The sequence below is a fragment of the Stegodyphus dumicola genome, chromosome 1 (assembly GCF_044657685.1).
Source record: "Stegodyphus dumicola isolate Sdum_Otavi_A_Nest chromosome 1, ASM4465768v1".
Taxonomy (NCBI): domain Eukaryota; kingdom Metazoa; phylum Arthropoda; class Arachnida; order Araneae; family Eresidae; genus Stegodyphus; species Stegodyphus dumicola.
The window spans coordinates 226,813,073-226,831,864 of record NC_140768.1 but is presented as its reverse complement, the minus strand read 5'-3'; the positions used below and the strand labels follow the sequence as shown (position 1 = coordinate 226,831,864).

General features: G+C 33.1%; 1 long non-coding RNA gene across 1 annotated transcript in view; it reads right to left on the bottom strand.

Annotated features, from left to right (window-relative positions):
• Positions 1-13,762, bottom strand: part of LOC118200087 (uncharacterized) — a 730,533-nt gene extending 716,771 nt beyond the window's left edge. The window contains exon 1 of the long non-coding RNA XR_015039757.1: positions 13,669-13,762. This is a non-coding gene — a long non-coding RNA (uncharacterized LOC118200087). The remainder of the gene's footprint in view (positions 1-13,668) is intronic.
• Positions 13,763-18,792: the final 5,030 nt, after the last annotated feature.

Here is an 18,792-nt window from a genome sequence, read left to right as displayed (position 1 = left end):
GAATCTTCGGTAAGAGGAAAAAGAAATTGATTTTATTTGAAACATTCATTAACAGAAACAGAAAGCTATTTGAACATTCTTAGAAATATCATTACCCAGAAACGCAAATTTCATCTTTTTGCAAAAGCTTTGAAGAGAGAAGAAAAAAACATTCAAACATAAAAACTAATTACAGAGAACATTTTTTTAATTGAAGTCTATGTTAGCTGCTTTAGGATACAGTCTTGGTCTTGGAATTAAATGGAACAAAGCAAGAGATAGTAATTAAGTTTTTACATCGGGTTCGCTCTGAGTTCTCATTAGGAAAATATCTTTTTTAGTTTTTCATTTGCAGAAAGAATCATTAGCATACAGCTCGTGCAAACTTTATACTGTTTCGCTCTCTCTCTCCCTCTCTGTTTTTCTAAAGAATTCTAGCGGATGAGAAAAAGACACAAAAATAAGAGGGAGGTTTTAGCTAATGACTAATTAAACCTAACAAATCAAACATTTGTCGTAAATGAATGAACATAATTGTGTTTACGCATGCGCATAACTAGCTCCGCCCAGTATGCGACATTTGCTTTCTTCTGCAAGAATAAACGATAGCAGCGTTTCAATTTAAAAGAGCTTATGCATTTTATAAATATAAACTATCACATTATTTCTTGTATCACTTTATTTGGTATGACAAAATGTTTCCAAAACTGGCACTTTCAGCAGAATTCTGTACTTTGAAATCTGCCGTGAAAGCTTTTTTTTTTTTTTTTCTTTAAGAGTTTTGCTATGAGCCTACAAGGAAAACCTTTTTGTATGCTCATCATAAATATACTGTTACGTATTTTTTTTTTTTTTTTTTTTTTTTTTTTTGTAATGTAACATGAAATACTTGAAATTGACGGTGCTGCTCTGCCGGACAAATAAGGTTACAGGAGTAAGGCTATTTAACATTGAAGTAAATGGCTATCTCGGTAAATTGGGGGACTAATTTTTGTTGGCAAATTTTGTCACCAAATTTGGCTATCATTTGCTTACTTTTTAGTCCGGTCTCTGTATAACTGTAACTGGTACTGTAATTGAAAAACTGTAAATGAACCCAATATGTAACTGTAACTCTATCCGGCTCTCATATGCCTTCCAGTAATTTCGAGAAGTGGAAAGTATTAAGAGATTTCTCGACGGCCGGGCGAAAACTATATAAGACCGCAAAGAGCATTAGTTTCAGAGTAAGTTGTTAGTTAAGAGTCGACTACGAAGTACTGGGATGACTTCGTGCAAGCTTCGCTTTTGGATGCGCTTTTCATTGCGCTGTGTTTAAGGTTCTTAGTAGTTTGAAGTGTAATTACCGATTGCACTCTCTTGCTGAAAAGAACTGTACGAGTATGCTTATGGAAAATTACAGAACTGTAAAGTATTTCTTTTGGTAAAAAAATAAATTTCATCAAGCTATCATCGGTTCTCTGTGTGCATTCAATCTATTACGAGTCCGTATGCACGCGTAAGTTGGCTCTAACTCGAAAGTCTGCGTAAACAAACCGAATAGCAAGAATGTCGCAACGCCATAGAAATCTAATCGCTAGAAAATCAAAGATATCAACGTTACCTTCAAGCAGGCAGAATACGCTCTGACGCCGCCTTCCGAAACCTTCCCTTAAATACTAACTTCTCTCTCTCTCTCTCTGTTGTGTTCTGACTTATCTCACTTGTCTGACAGTAACATCAGAACAATCCCACGAAATTCATTGGGGGCAAGATTGCACCTGTCATTCATTGGCAAGATCCTTGAGCACGATACAGGTGACAGTACGACTTCGCTCAGTTTCGCCCATATTTTGATGGAAAGCACCCCGGAGTATCATTTTCAAATTTCTTAAATTTTATCTTTGAGCTGTACTAATTTTAAAGGGTTTTTTTTTTTTTTTTTAAGTATGTACAGACTCTTTATTTATAAGGACGCTTCTTGGCTCTTAAATAACCCTAACAATGTTACAAGGCTGTTAATGGGATCTCTGAATTAATTTAAAAGAAATTATAAGGGAGATTCTTAGCTTGTGAAAGGTTTGGGAATAGATCATAATCTTCCCAAAATGTCTTAATCTCTTTTTCGGTCATGCAATCTGTCTTTTGGTTTGGTTTATCCGATTATGGCAAAGCACTCGAGGGTTATCTGCCTAAGTGGAGAGATGCCTTCGTGGAGGATTTTCTATGGGAAACTAGCTGTTACATACCTGACACATTCAGAAAGCCACACACGTAAATACCATGTGTTCAGTCTGTTTGCCTGGAATTCGAACCTAGGTCGAACTACCGGTGTTTAGCGATTTTACCACTCGGCTGCTTGTGGACCAGTGTGTCCTTTGAATATTTGCTGGTCAGAATTCATTATCTCTATGAAGTCGAGACTGTAATCCCGTTAAAAGGCTATTGTGGCAAAACCCTTTGTCTAAAAAACTTAACTAAAGGTTTGGGCTCAAGTATATTTAACTCACAGCATTTAACACTGTCCCTTTGCAATATATAGATTTACCGCTTCTAAAAAAATTCTTTGTATCATTTGGTGGTCAAGAGGAGTTAATTATACCTCCCACATGCAATAAACAAAGTATAAACTAAATCTCATATCACTTCTAAAAGAACACGTGTTCATCCGTTTAAGTTCCTGGAATGATGTCATTTTTAGTAATTCAAATATCTTCTGAAAAATGTTAGATCCTCGCAAATTATATCATATGAAATAGTATCCAAATCCATATAAAGACTATGATGTATGGTTTACCTTCATGCATTTATCTCAGGGCTTGTATGGAATTTCCATAAGATTGTGCGAAACCCTACTCGCTCTTTAAGCATTACTACTCGCTCTTTAAGCAAAAATATTGATTTCACAAGCAGTTACGTTAATTACGTGATCTTATCCAGTTCTTGTTGAATATTATTTATTGTCGTTAGGTTACTGTGCAATAGTATATACTGATTCCGTCATCGATATTCAAGTATCTTGTTGTCCCACCAGTGGCCGAGTGGTTAAGACGCCTAAATGCTGGGAGTTCGATTCTGGGTGAACTGGCTGACTGCATAGTTAGTTTTCGTGGTTTTCTACATGTATAACGTGAACATGAGCCAATTTTCTTCAGAAAGGTCTTCCACAAAGACATTCCTACGCTTTGGCAGAGAGCCTTTGTATGCTTTTCCGTATTCAGATAACCTAACCAAACCATGAAGTCTCTTTTCATTCAGGACCTGACATTTTTCAGATTTCAGATATCCTGACACTGTCTTTTAATAATATTGAGTTGGAAAAGCTTGTATAAGCAAACCAGATATGCTTACAGATAAATGATATCTTTTGGACATCATCCAAAATGAGAAATGCCGTTGCATTTTGGAATGGATTTAAGTAGAGTAGAATCTCGGATCACGAAATCCTCGTTGACTATTGGGTTCACGTGCTTATAAACGAACAAAAAATGCCGTGTATGACAAACAGTGTCTCGAGTTACGAAAGCTCAAGTAGGTAACATATTATTTTCTAAAGTATTCTGAGGTAACCTCTGGCACATAATTAGCATAACATCATCTAGCAATATTAAACAATCATCTGCTTTTCAGGAATGGATTAATTCATTTGCATTAGTCCTATGGGAAAAATTGTTCAATTATGAATATTTCGATCGATGAAGAGTCTTCAGGAACGAATTATATCCGAAATTCGAAGTTTAACTGATAGCTAACACTTTGTAGCTTTCACACACCTTTACATTCTGAAAGGTAAATTTTACATCTGCTACAATAATATTGAACTTAGATAAAAGCAATTAAATTTAAGCATCATTTATATGTATTAAATATGTATCATCACATCTTGGGTGACAGTTTAGATTATGCACCGGAAAGTTTTATTCCAAAAGTAAATTTTTAGTAGTAGTTCAGTTTGTAAGGATTATGTTTATTTTATTAACAGTTAAATTTTAAGTTTCTTTCCTGTCGGCTCACCAGCGGCTGAGCGGTAAAGTCGCTGAACACAGGTAGTTCGGTCCGAGGTTCGAATCCCGCGAACGGGCTGGCTGCAGGGGCGTTTTCGTGGTTTTTCCCATGTGTAACGTGTATAGGAGTCAGTTTCCCTTAGAAAGTCCTCCACGAAGGCGTTACTCCCCTTAGCCCTAATGTGCTTTGCCAACCAACCTTTCCTGTCGATTCTTAACTTCAACTTATACTACTTCCGGCCAGAACGTAGTTTTAGAATCACGTCTGTACATATAACGAAGAAGAGCGGTATTTATCTGCGAAGGTTTTCGGTCTTAGTGAGAGAGTTACCAGGTATTCTGTCTGCACGCGTCCGCCTTTTTAGGCTACTCTATCGTAAGCTATTATTGCGCTCGGCCGTACTTTAGGCCCTTGATAGCTTCGCAGTGAATTAGCTTTAAGAGGCCAACTCTGTTAGAATTTTGATTGCTTCGGCTATATCTCTTTAGTTTAGATTAGTTTTAGTTTAATTCTTAGCCTCTTAAGTTCAGGCCCAAGTTTCGGCTTTTATTATAGACGGAGTTCAATTTTATTTGAATAATAAAAGGTTATTTACCCTTCCATCTTCTTGTTTCCTGTCACACGAACTCAAACGATTATTTACTTACCAGTTCTTAAGATTCATCACGTTCAACAGTAACTTAGCATTTGCAAAGTGAGGAACTCTGCAAGTTTAATGCACATTTTTATATAATGCACTAGATATTCAGTTTATGGTAGTATATGATTGATTCATAAGCACGGAAATAAAACTGCTGACAACAACACCGAAGCAAAACTGCGTCTGGAAACGCTTTAAAATTAATTCATTGGGTAATCGGTTAAAATTTTATTAACCTAATAGGGACGTTAGTCCCGAATGGGATATCAGTCTACAAACGACATTTTGAGTTCAATCACTATAAATGGCTTATAACTTTTCAAATTGTTTCCACCAAATATTATCGCGCTGTATTATATTTAAAGGAATTAAATAATGAAGAATTTGCATGAATGTATGCATACGTCTCGCACTGTGAAAAAACAACGGTATTTACAGCAATCAGATTTTGAATAATATAGTACTTCACCCGAACATGGGCAACTGGAAGCGCGAATTAAGAATTTCGCGCTTCCAGTTGAAATTCTTAATTCGCGCTTCCAGCAATTAAATTCCTTCCATATAATCTATTTTATGTTCTATTTCATATTTTTTAAGCTTTAAAGAATTTTTGATTAAAAAAACTCACCGATTTCAGAGCAAGCACTGGCAGCACCGAACGGAAAAAAAATTTGTCCTCCGTATAATTATTTTAATAACAAAGAAACAAAAAGAAAGGTTTTGTAATGCCATCTTAGTAAGGAAATTGAGCATTGATATGATTAACTGAAAGATTAAAAAAAAACAGGCAAAGGTATTCCATTACTTAACGCTGCATCGGGAATTATAAACGTATACTGCTATGCTGCCTTTAACATTTTTGTAATTTTTCTCTTGAATTGTATATAGCGTAAGTGCAAAGAAAACAATGCTTAATATTTGAGCTAAAAAGACAAAAAAAAGAATGGGTTTGCAGGAGTGAGTATAACAGCAGGCTGGTAGACTGCGATCTTAGCGAGAGTGTTAAAAACCTTATCAAACCCTTTTGGGCGACTCATTAAAGGCTGAAACCTTTCAGATTTTTTTCCATTTTATTTCCTCGTTTAATTATCCTTTTCGTTCGAAATAGCTGCATTGTGCTGATAAAAGGAAATATAGCGTTGCGTAATTTTTATCAACAGAATGTGGAAGAATTCCAAAATTAATACTATAAAATGATCCACGTAGGTGTAGGTAATTTAAATTTAACATAAAGAACAAGAGCGATAAAATTAGTGGCTGTGCATTTAACAGGTTCGATAAATACAATAAAATATATACATACACACCCTAAAGCGTTTCGGAATACATATTAGATTTGTCATCATGCACGCTGTAATATTCTTATCAAAAGGGAAATTTAGTCTTTTATTCATCTCATTTTGGCATCATTTTTACGTATTCCCTCTAAATAAGTTCAAAAATAGTTATGTGGGCAATAAAATGGCCATGCAATTACCGGAATGTTATCGAAATGTCATTTGGTGCACTACCTAACTTCCAGAAAAGAAACAAAAACTGCATTAAACGTTATTAATTATCTCCCCAGTACGGTAAATTTTTTCCTTGCATTTTTGTTCTTGGAGATTTTTTTCCTTTCCTACATTTTGACAAATGAGTCTAAAACTGCGCTTGAAACATCAGCTCGGCCCATTAGCGCTGGATAAAAAGGGAAAGGCCCTAATGAATGAATGCTAATTACTGTAGCGTAATGAGGGAAAGGTTTTTTTAAAAGAGACAAAAAACTGAGCGCCAATCGCAGAGGTTCTTTAAAAAAAGACAAAGAATTTTTAATTCCGTGTAACTCGTCATTTATGTTCGTAGTTAGAGATAATGAAGCCTCCATCATGAAATATGAGAAAGAAGGTTTTTTTTTTTCTTTTCACCATCGTTAGAGAGGAAAACGGTTATCATCTACGTTCTGTTTTATTATTCAAACAAAAGCTCAAATGAGATCAGCTTTGCTTTATATTTTCTTTCATTTTCTCATACTTAGTGCAGCTTTTATATCATTAAAATGAAAAATAGCATCAAAGCAGCGAGTTTCGCAATTTGAAAGCATTAAATCACACCTTTATGAAAGGAGCTGTAAAAAACCATAGATTTCCTTAAATTCTTTAGAGATCTATTGCACAGGCGGAATTGCTAGGTGTAATTTACGTCGTTTCATACGTTTTTGGATCCATGTTGAGGAATTACTTGGTACCCTACCGTAACCAAAGTACCATGAACAGTCGTTAAACGAACTGAAGAATAATGGGCTCGTTTAAAACAATAATATTAAAGTAAATAAGTCATTTAAAGTTTCTTCATTATTTAAAATTCATTCTGGGATTTTGATGCTTTGAAATATCTGCGACAAAAATAAGAATTTTAGATCGAAAAAAAAAAAAAATAAAATCTGAAAGCTTTCAGATTTTAGATTACGTCCAAAGGGGCGTTTTTTAACGTTTTGTGTGTTACCTTTATTTATTAAATATCATGTTCTTCGTACTGAAACCATAAAATTCAATTCAGCAGCAATATCGCAAAATAATTTTAAAATGATCGTTTCTTTAGCGTTGCCATTGCTCGCTATGAAATCGATCAAAAATTCATTAAAGTGTTAGGAAATATGAAATCGATCATAAAACGAGTTCCAAATTTCAAATGAGGGCTTCCAGATACCTATATTCGGTTGAGGATTACGTTACTCAAAATTTGATGGCTCTAGGTACGTTGTTTTACCACAATACGAGAAACATACATTCATTTATGCAGATTCTTCAATACTTAATTTCTTTAGATGTAACACAGCGCGATAATATTTGGTGGCAACCACTTGAAGTTTTCGACGCAAAATGCCAAAACGAAATTAATAGCTCTCCTGGGCTACGCCCTTTGGACTAATAATTTCTGCAAATTGTATAAATAGTACTAAAAATATCTGCAGTTATTTTCATGTGTAAATGTATCTACAAATAAAGTAAAGCAAAATAAAATAAAATCTCTTAATAATCGCGATAAGATGAAAACATTATTTAAAATTATCAACTGTGTATGTTTCCAGGTTGTAACAACTATATAAGGTATCAAAAGTTTATATTATTAAGATACGTGTTTACTTCATTTAAAACTCTTATGTTATTAAGCAAGTACAGACTGACAAATTTTGAAATATAAATTCAAGATGTTATGAATTTCAGAATGGCAACATTCTGTGAATTCTATTTGAGAGGAACCATGGAATATAACATCTAATGTTTCGCGCAGTGACAAATACTTGCCAAGTTGCATGGATGATAAATGTATAGGAAAGGTAATAAAACTGGTTCAAAATTTTAAAAAACTCCTATTTAAGACAAAAGTCATAAAAAAAATAAAACAGAAGAATGCATAGTTATGGCCAGGTCAGTAGATATCGTGTAAAGAAAAGCACATTAAGGCACATTACCACCCAATCCCAGTTTTGAGGGAAAATATCAAGAAAGACAGAATCTAAGAGTTCCATACAGTAACCTCTCAAAAAAAAAAAAAAAAAAACCTTTCTGACATGTTTATTTAAGTACTACTTTTTAAACTCCTATAGATAAGCTGAAGTTCAAACCTGAATACAACAGTGGGATAGCCAGTTTGAATCAGCTACCGGAAGGGAGTGTTATCTTAAAATGAAGACATTAAAAGTACAATATAAAAACTAAAAGTAAAATGATTCCTGAAGGTATCAAAACCACAAATACTAAATATCGAAACTGAATACTATCATTATTGTACTAGTATGTTTCTTTGTAGAGTCATTAGGTTAATTGGAAGCAGGAAAGATGAAAAATATGCAACCGCCTTCGCCGGGAATCGAACCACGGACCTCTGAAATACCGGCTCAGTGTGCTGACCACTACACCACGAAGGCAAGCCAGGGAAGCGGGAGAAATACCTTACATACTCCTTTTTTTAAAGGGCGACTAGGGTTTTAGGGGACCTAGTCGCCAAATCCTGGGTGAAGAGAATCATCATCCCCAACCCTTTTAGTTCGGGCGCCACTTGTAGAGACATTAGGTATTTTTTCAAAGCAGGCAAGATGAAAAATAGCAACTGACTTCGCCGGGAATCGAACCGCGGACCTCTGGAATACCGGCTCAGCGTGCAGATAGGAAAGCGGGAGAGATACCTTATATCTTTTTACCACAATTTTATCGAACAATTCATATTTGCTATATAACCTAAGATAACTATCAAGCTTTCGTAAGTCGTTATTTTAATTTTTGTCATTAGAATCGTATTTAGCAGAGACCTTTCCAAAATTTTATTGTTCATTATGTTGCATTACCTTACCGATCTGGCAAGAGTAATTTTATTTATGTTGCTTTACCATTACGATTTAGCAAAAGTAGTTTTATTTGTGTTGCATTACCTTACTGATTTGGCAAGAATAATTTTATTTATGTTGCATTATCTTAGCGATTTGGTAAGCGTAGTTGGTAAATGTTGTCATTTAGGGATACAAAAGGTCTTTTAACTGATTTTTTTATGTGATTTAATAAATAATCAGTTTCTAGGGTGTTACCATTTTGAGGAACCTAAGATCTTTAATTTAACTGTCAAATTACGGCGAATGGGAGCAAAGAAAGCGTTTCATTAAAAATAAATATTTCTTTAATTATTTTATGTTTAGTTTCTTTTTTAATCATCTCTGCAACTGATATAATTTTAAATACCTTTAATTTACAATATATTCGGAACATTTGTAGCAATGTGAAAGATATGCAAGGTTCATTTTAATAATTCGGTGTTCTTTTTATATGTACAATTTTTCTATATTATGTAGATTGGATAGGTTTTTTTCGCGGACATTTTTTAATTTAACTTTGATTTAGATGATTTAACATTGTTTTAGATGTAGTATCAGCAATTTGATAGGATGTTCAAATGTTCTTTACGGCTCTAAAATGGTTTTTAACCTCTCCTTTTCTTATAAATCTATCTATATATATATATATATAGAGAGAGAGAGAGAGGAAAGAGCGAAACAGATCCTGTCTCTTATTCAGTGGGTTCTTATTCCAGTTATACAAGTACATCCTATAGGTTTCCGAAAAAGAGCATGGGATTTTCCAATTTCATTAAAATAAAAATTCGTTAAGCTAGCTTTAGCATTTAGGATTTACCCTGAGATTATTCTTCAAAAGTATATGTAACTGGCCTACCAGCGGCCGAGTGGTAAAAGCCGCTGAACACTGGTAGTTCGGTCCCGGTAAACGGGCTGGCTGCATAGGCGTTTTCGTGATTTTTCTCCATGTGTAACGTGGATATGAGCCAGTTTTCCCTAAAAAGACCTCCGTGGGGCATCCCTCCCTTTCCGTGTAGTGCCTAAGGGCGGCGCACGTAATAAGCAAAAAAAGAAAAGTATATATATTACAAGAATTTTCAAATTGAGGTATGCATGTAATTTATTACCTTATTTAGTTTATTTTCGAGTGTTGTTAAAAAATCAAAACCAATTACTGCGAAACATGTTTGTTTTAGAGCTATTAAGAAGCGCATAGTCTAGTTTCATATTTGTGAAAAACTAACTTTCAACGTTCTTTGCACTTACGCCAATTAAAATCCAATTCAACAGAATTATCACAAATTATTTAAAAATAGCATATAACAGTGTTCAAGTGCGTTAGAAGTTGTCATACATATTTTTATATTCGCTATATTATTTTCTTTAAAACGTAACCGCTCGAGAAGCCAGCAGATTAAAATAGTTAAATAGTTGTCATGAAAAGGAAAAAGTACATGATGATTTCAATGAGTCCAGCCAGTGTAATTTCATAAAAATATTGAATATTTCTAATTAGATATCTCATGATTTTAATACATGTTTACTTAAATCAGTCAGAAGAAAAAAATATTCTTAAGAACTGTGTTTATTTCTTTTAAATGTCCTAATTTATTACTAAGTAACTTCCAGATTAAATTTAAAAGTATCTAAAGCGTTACTGAATGGCAACTCACTGCTATATGAAAGATAAAAGCATTTTATTTTCGGCCATGGCGACGCATTTCTCTCACAGAGTAGAGTTTGATATTTAAAATTAAAAGGTAAGTAACATTTTTAAAAATAATATTTTATTCATTATTAAAAGATAAATCATATTTTTCCGAATGGAAACAGTCGCGCACGCTGGAGATAAAAAATGCTTTATTTAGAACAGTGTTGCGACTGCTCGCTTTCGAATCGTTGAGTTTGTTAATCAGAAAGGAATTAAAGTTTTACAAAATATGAAATAAATAATAAAACAAATTCGAAATTCAAAATTCGGGCTTCTAGGTGTACATGTTCGGGTGGAAGACTATGTTATTCAAAACTGGAGGGTTCTAGGTACCGTCGTTTTTTCGCAATGGGAGAAACATACATATTCAGATTCTTCATTATTTAATTTATTTAAAAATTATACAGAGAGATAATATTTGGTGGCAACAATTTGAAAATTGATACCCCGGTAATAATGAATAGATGTAAAAATCCCATTTCAAGGGTGACAGACCTTTTTGGGCTAACATGTGGCACACAAATTTAACAAAGAACTCATATAAGCTCCTCGCAACTTCTTGAAGCTTACCACTAAATATCATTAAAAACTCACTATAGATCAGGGTTAGCAATAGACAAAATAATAATAAATAATAATAAATAAATAAATTTCTTGCTACGCTATTCTTCAGCTATCTTTAGGTAAATAATCTGAAACGACAATAAAATTCATATCATCTGTCAGAAAACTAGGGCTAACAGTTAAGGGAAAAAAACACTGTATAAATGATGACTAAGAAACTCCTTCATAAAATTCACATCAAATACAAGTCGAAACAGACTATCGAATTCTTTATTTTAAACAAAAGAACAGACGTTAGAACAAAGAACAAAAGAAATTCTGGAACGAAAGTTAGAGAGAAGACTCAGATTGATTGTCAAGCTAAACCTCAGATTTAAAAATCAAAAATCAGCAACAGAAACAGGCGTAAAATGTGTAATACTGTAATTACGAAGACTGACTTTGATTTTCAAAACTACAATTGTGCAGAATTTCCTAGCTTTTAATTCAGACTGCTAACTTTTGTTTCTTTTAAAATTTAATTTATCTGGCTCATTTTTCTTAGCATTTGTTAACAAAATCTCATTTCCTCGTACAAATTGATGGGAACAAAATCAAGAAAATGCGACAAACAATTCTTGTTAACAAGTTCGGTAGATCTTAAAATTCCTAACCTGTCTGTGTGCCAGATCTCTGAAGGGGATATACTATGACGAATTCTTTCTAATTCGAGACTGTACAATTTTAAACTTTCCCAACAAAAATTAGAGTTCCTAAAATCTCATAAACCGGATGATTTTTAAAATATTTCTCTGATTTTATAATATTTCTCCTCTTAGAAACCATATAACATTCTTATCACAGTCTGAAGTAGCAACATTCAAATTATATTGGTATTCAAAATTATAGCAATTTTCACTTTGGGTCTTCTATTATTTCCAGAAATAAAGAACTTATCATAATAAAATTTGCTATGAATAAAGGTTGATATAATGAAAAAGAATTATGCATGCTATAAAATAGTCATAGTGGACGTATATGATCGTGCTCATCGATACAGAAAAGTCTCAAATAGAAGTTTCAAGTCGAACAAAAAAGGAAGCTAATAGATAGTAATGTTCTCTTTAACAGAAATACTACTTTCACAACATGACTTCATAGCGGAAGTGAAGCAGTTTATGAGTTCCTGTGGCAAATGATCCGAGTGTTGTAGCAATGCTCTTCCCCGATGATGTCAGTGTCTCTATACCGTGCTAAACAGGCTTCTCTTAAGAGTAGGAATAAGCGGGACATAAAACTTTCTCTTGTAGCCATTTGAAAAGAGTTATAAAGTATTTCTTCCTTCCTTTCGACAGGCCTTCGTGGTGTAATTGGAAGCACGCTCGATGCGTAATCGGAAGTCTCTGCAGAGTAAGCCTTGAAGTTTGAGTTCCTATAGCCGATCAGAAGTTACAAGATAGCTGAAAATCTGTCACATTCCTGTTCACCTTGTTGAAATGAATAATCAGTGAACTTTGTTAGCCGTTGTGGCTCTCGGGCGAGCGATCCTAAACTTTCTCTCTACGGATGAGGTATTATTCAACTAATTAGATACACTGCACACGACGCTGGTCTTTGCATTCAAGTCTTCAGCCATCTGAAGAATTCAGCATTTGAGACTGCTCCTGTTACAGTCTCCCGATGATATTGCACATCAATCCATTATCCTAACATTGGTAGTCATTCATGTTCATTGTCTGCTTAAAAATTTCACAAAAAATATAAAAAGAATAAAGAACTCGATCTCATGCAGCGAAGTAAATCACACTTGCGGGCCTACCAGCAGCCGAGCGGTAAAGTCGCTGAACACTGGTAGTTCCGACCTGGGTTCGATTCCAGGCGAACGAGCTGGCTGCATGGGCGTTTTCATGGTTATCCCCATGTGTACGTGTATACAAGCCAGTTTCCTTTAGAAAATTCTCCACGAAGGCATCCTTTCTCTTAGGCAGATTGCCCTAGTATGCTTTGTCATAATCTCAGTAAGCCAAAACAAATAAAACAAGCACGTCCAAAAATCCTTTCTCTAATTATTCCGACCACACGCAAGTGAACACTTCTGCTTTTGACGCAGATATTTGCCTTTATTGTTTGGAAACATAACTTATACTTTTCATTCAGTAGTATTCGAAAAAATCTCCAAAATATTAAAATTCTTTTAGTTTTGAACACCAGTGTGTATCAGGCCGTTATAGAACTGTTTAGAAGAAACAATTGCAGAATGTGCGAAATTCCCTGAAACGAAATAGCGAAATAATTAAACACTAATTTATCCAATTAATACTCAGACTATTTACTTTATTTCACGGCGTTTATCTTAATGCGAATATCCCATTTCCTGTATGTCAGTTAGAACGTTATCATCGAGCATTAGTAACGTAGTTACAAAAACCTTTTTTAAAAGATTAAAGAAAATAGCAATTCGAATACCAAACGATTCAAAATTCTCACCTTGTAGAAAAGCTCCAATGTAGAGAAACACAACAGTTAAAATGTACACAATACTACCTTTCCTCGGTCATCGAGACTGTGAATACGAATGTGCTTGCATCAGACCGATGTTCCATTCTTTATGCACTATTTTAACAGAAACCATTCTCTTTATTGTCCTGTCATTCTTTGAACGTGTGCATATGACATTATAAAAGTAGTAACAACTCTATTAGCTCTTGAGAATGTCAAAATACTCATTATAGTAGCTGTGAAAATAAGGAATGTTCACGTAGGCTAAAATGCCGAATTCTTTATTTTCACACATACGATAATGAGTGCGACAGAAAGAGAAAAAACACAGTTAATACAGAATTCAGAAAACAGTGCACTTTATTAATACCTTATTTAATGTTAGCAATGCTTTATATGCATAATTTAGCCATTACAATTTGCTATATCTACGTATAAATGAATATCGCGTTATTTAAAATAACATATATTATTCCCCGTTAGCAAGTAGATCACATAAATAAACAAAAAATTCAATAATTATAATAATATTATAATAATTCTATAAAATAAAAAAATCTGATGAGGACACCACATGACTTCCTTGTACCACCTATTAAATTACACACATTTTTTGCTGCACTTCATTTAAAGTTATTTCTTAAAATTATTTTAATTTAATAAACCGATCAATCAAGAGAAGTCAAAAATGACATCAAAATTTGCAAATTTTGAAATTAAATATCCGGGTTTATTTTCGTCGCACTGGAGTCAAACCTCTTCTAATTTTATTGTTCCTAATTCGTATAAACCTTTCCCAAATGTAAATATAGGAACTGGGAAATAGCATTTATCATTATTTGTCGAAAATTAATTTTGTTTTAAAATATGACATTGTCAAATCATGAAAACTTTTGTCATTTAAAATACTTCTACAGTATATGACTACGACAAACGATTGCCCAAATAAATGCCGGATAAATCGGGTAACATATGTTCAGTTCTGCTGATCGCAATAAAAATGGGAGGTGCAAAATTAGATATTACTGAAGTACAAAGTTTCAAATTTTACAAATTTTAGAAAATTTCTCGTGTACACAATTTGAACATTCTACGGCTAACCGTTTTTCGGTTATGCAATCATTTTACAATCGTTTGGGGAAAAATCCCTTATTCTCTCCGTACGTACAGACATCATGAAAAAATTTATCCAAAGAAATTCTGGAATGGTCAAAAAGGATATTTCTGCTGAAATATGATACCGGGAAATTTTAGCGATTAGAATAATTCCTTTATTTCGCACGAGCAAGCAGATTTCTTTCAAATTCATTTTGAGTGTTTCTGAACTGTAACAAAATTTATATTAGAAAAGAGAATTAAAAAAAGGTGTGTGAGGCCTAGACGCACTTAGCTGATCAATATTTAGAAGTGCTTCCATAGAGTTTTTGTATTCGCTGTAACATTTATGTTTATGATGCGAATTGATAAAGATACCCGAATGTTGACTTGTCGAAGTTGTAAAAACACGATTTTACGTTTCTCTTTCATATTTTCTGCCATGTTTATTTAGAACGTTTTTTACGAACATTTAACACACAAATATACTAATTCAATATTTGAAAATAATGAAAAATATCAAAATATTAAATTGAATTATTCTTGCTTTCGAAGCTGAGGGTGACAACGATTTGTAAATCAATTTAAAATTGAGTCCATTACTTTTATTTTGGAAAACTAATCAGATGATGTTTTTATGTCTTGAAAATTTTGAATTTTAATATTCTACCAATACAATCAATAAGATGTGACAAGCCTTATTATGATAATCTAATTTTATGATTTGAATTCTTCGAACTGTTTTCACTTTAGTTTTAAGATATTATGAGATAAATAAGCCTTTAAAGCATGGTTTTGGTTTGGTTTGGTTTTATGAATTTATGGCAAAGCACTCGAGGGCTATCTGCCTTAAGGGAGGGATGCCTTCGTGGAGGACTTTCTAAGGGAAACTGGCTCGTATACACGTCACACATAGGGAAAACCACGAAAACGCCCATGCAGCCAGCCCGTTCGCGGGATTCGAACCTCGGACCGAACTACCAGTGTTCAGCGACGTTACCGTTCGGCCGCTGGTGAGCCCTTTAAAACATGAGTTGCCTACTTTAGTTATTGTTATTAGTTTAGTTATCGACCTTACTCTTAATTCGTTTTAATAAAAGATGTGAATTCGAACATCCTTTTGTTAACCCAAAAAAAAGTCAGTTAAAGAATTTCGCGTTCACGAAAAAAGGGAAAAAAAACGAAAAGAGTTTTTTCTTTTTACTTTACAAAGCAGTTACAGTTATAGTAATTTAGGAAATCTTCTTAGATTTAGGAAAAGTGTAATAATTTATTTGATTAATTATTAGATTTGAATTATATGAAATTGAAAGTTTCACTATGTAACCTCTGCACAAAAAAAAAAAAAAAAAAAAAAAAAAAATGAGACATTCTATGTCTCCGGTCTACTGGCTGATTGATTAAATTTTGCTTGCGCTTTTCATGTCTCGAAAGCTCAAATTAGTATATATATTAGCGGTATATATAACATTTCTCTAACATAGGTATTTTGACATAAATTTGAACTTTTCAAAATTTACATATCGATTTTTTTCCATATTTCAATTCTATGCCTCAAATTATGCTCAAATATTAAATTTTGTAAAATTTGGTTAAAAAAAACCTACCGAGAAATTCAAAAATTTATCTCGGCTCAATTTTTTCAGTTTGCGACAAGAATAATTCACTTGGCGAAATTTTTAATATATCGTAACCTGCTTTACTTTCCCTTTCTTCATTGTGCCCGACCGAAGCTTTCTTTTCCCTTAGTCTGCTTGATAATCATCATTTTGTTGTTGGCCTTTTGCTGTTGGCGCGTTTTGAAACTCTTGTGGTGACAAATTTCAAAACGCGCCGGCATATAAAGTCAGGAAATTTTGAATAAAAAAAAAACTAATTTTTTTGCAGGTATGCATAGGAATACATCTGTGGAATGTTAGAAATTAAGGTTGTAAAAATTTTATAATTAAAATTGCTTTTCAGAAAATTCATAAAAATTATTTTAAATAAATCAGAAAATATTTCCTAATTTTGTTTAGATATAACTTAAATTTCGAACTACGAAAGAAGGAATCAAGTAAGTTTAATAAAAAGAATAAATATTAATAAATATATAAAAATTCAATTAACCCTGAGGAGCTAACTTTTTAAAAACTACTTGTGCTATTTTTGAGAAACTTGTCACTTTGGCATAATTTGAATGGTAAAAACGAAATATGGAAAAAAATTGGCATGTCATTTCAGAAAAGAATCCGATTTTGTGTCAAAATACCTTATATTAGAACAATGTTATCTATAAATCTAATATATATCCTAGGTCGCGCTTTCTGGATATGAAACACGCAATTTCGTCATTAGGTTCAGTAGAACCGGAGATATAAAATTGTTCCTTTATTAGTCCAAAGGGGCTTTGTCCCTGAAGAACTATTGTTTTCGTTTGGCGATTTTGCGCTGAATCACACTGTTTCACTTTTCAAACTGTTGCCACCAAATGTTAGAGTCCTGCATTGTATTTGAAGAAAGAAAAAATGAAAAATCTGCATATTTCTCGCATTGTGATAAAACAACGGTACATAGAACCATCGAATTTTCGAATGAAGTAATCCTACTGCGAATATGGCATGTGGAAACCCAAATTTGAAATTTGGAATCTTTTTTATATTCGATTTCATATTTTGTAAAACTATAACGAATTTTTGAGTAACAAACTCAACGATTTGAAAGCGAGCAATGGCAACAATCTACGTGTGTGGGGGAGAGACCTTTTTATCTCCAGCGCGCGGAAATGTGTATCGGAAGTTCTAAAGATAGGCTCATTTTAAAATTATTTTGCGATATTGCTATTGAAGTGAATTTTATGGTTTAAGTGCGAAGAACATGATATTTAATAAATAAAGGTAACACACAAAACGTTAAAAAAACGCCCCCTTGGACGTATTTTAAAATCTGAAACCTTTTAGATTGTTTTTTATTTTATTTCATTTTTTTGTTTTGTGCAACGTGTGCACTCATTATAGTTTTTATCAAGTGATATTATGGGTTAAAATGTTATTTGCAGTTACAGTTTTCTGCAAGCTACACTTACTTACAATGACAACAACTGTTTTTATTTCATTTTTTTGTTTTGTGCAACGTGTGCACTCATTATAGTTTTTATCAAGTGATATTATGGGTTAAAATGTTATTTGCAGTTACAGTTTTCTGCAAGCTACACTTACTTACAATGACAACAACTGTTTTTATTTCATTTTTTTGTTTTGTGCAACGTGTGCACTCATTATAGTTTTTATCAAGTGATATTATGGGTTAAAATGTTATTTGCAGTTACAGTTTTCTGCAAGCTACACTTACTTACAATGACAACAACTGTTTTTATTTCATTTTTTTGTTTTGTGCAACGTGTGCACTCATTATAGTTTTTATCAAGTGATATTATGGGTTAAAATGTTATTTGCAGTTACAGTTTTCTGCAAGCTACACTTACTTACAATGACAACAACTGTTTTTATTTCATTTTTTTGTTTTGTGCAACGTGTGCACTCATTATAGTTTTTATCAAGTGATATTATGGGTTAAAATGTTATTTGCAGTTACAGTTTTCTGCAAGCTACACTTACTTACAATGACAACAACTGTTTTTATTTCATTTTTTTGTTTTGTGCAACGTGTGCACTCATTATAGTTTTTATCAAGTGATATTATGGGTTAAAATGTTATTTGCAGTTACAGTTTTCTGCAAGCTACACTTACTTACAATGACAACAACTGTTTTTATTTCATTTTTTTGTTTTGTGCAACGTGTGCACTCATTATAGTTTTTATCAAGTGATATTATGGGTTAAAATGTTATTTGCAGTTACAGTTTTCTGCAAGCTACACTTACTTACAATGACAACAACTGTTTTTATTTCATTTTTTTGTTTTGTGCAACGTGTGCACTCATTATAGTTTTTATCAAGTGATATTATGGGTTAAAATGTTATTTGCAGTTACAGTTTTCTGCAAGCTACACTTACTTACAATGACAACAACTGTTTT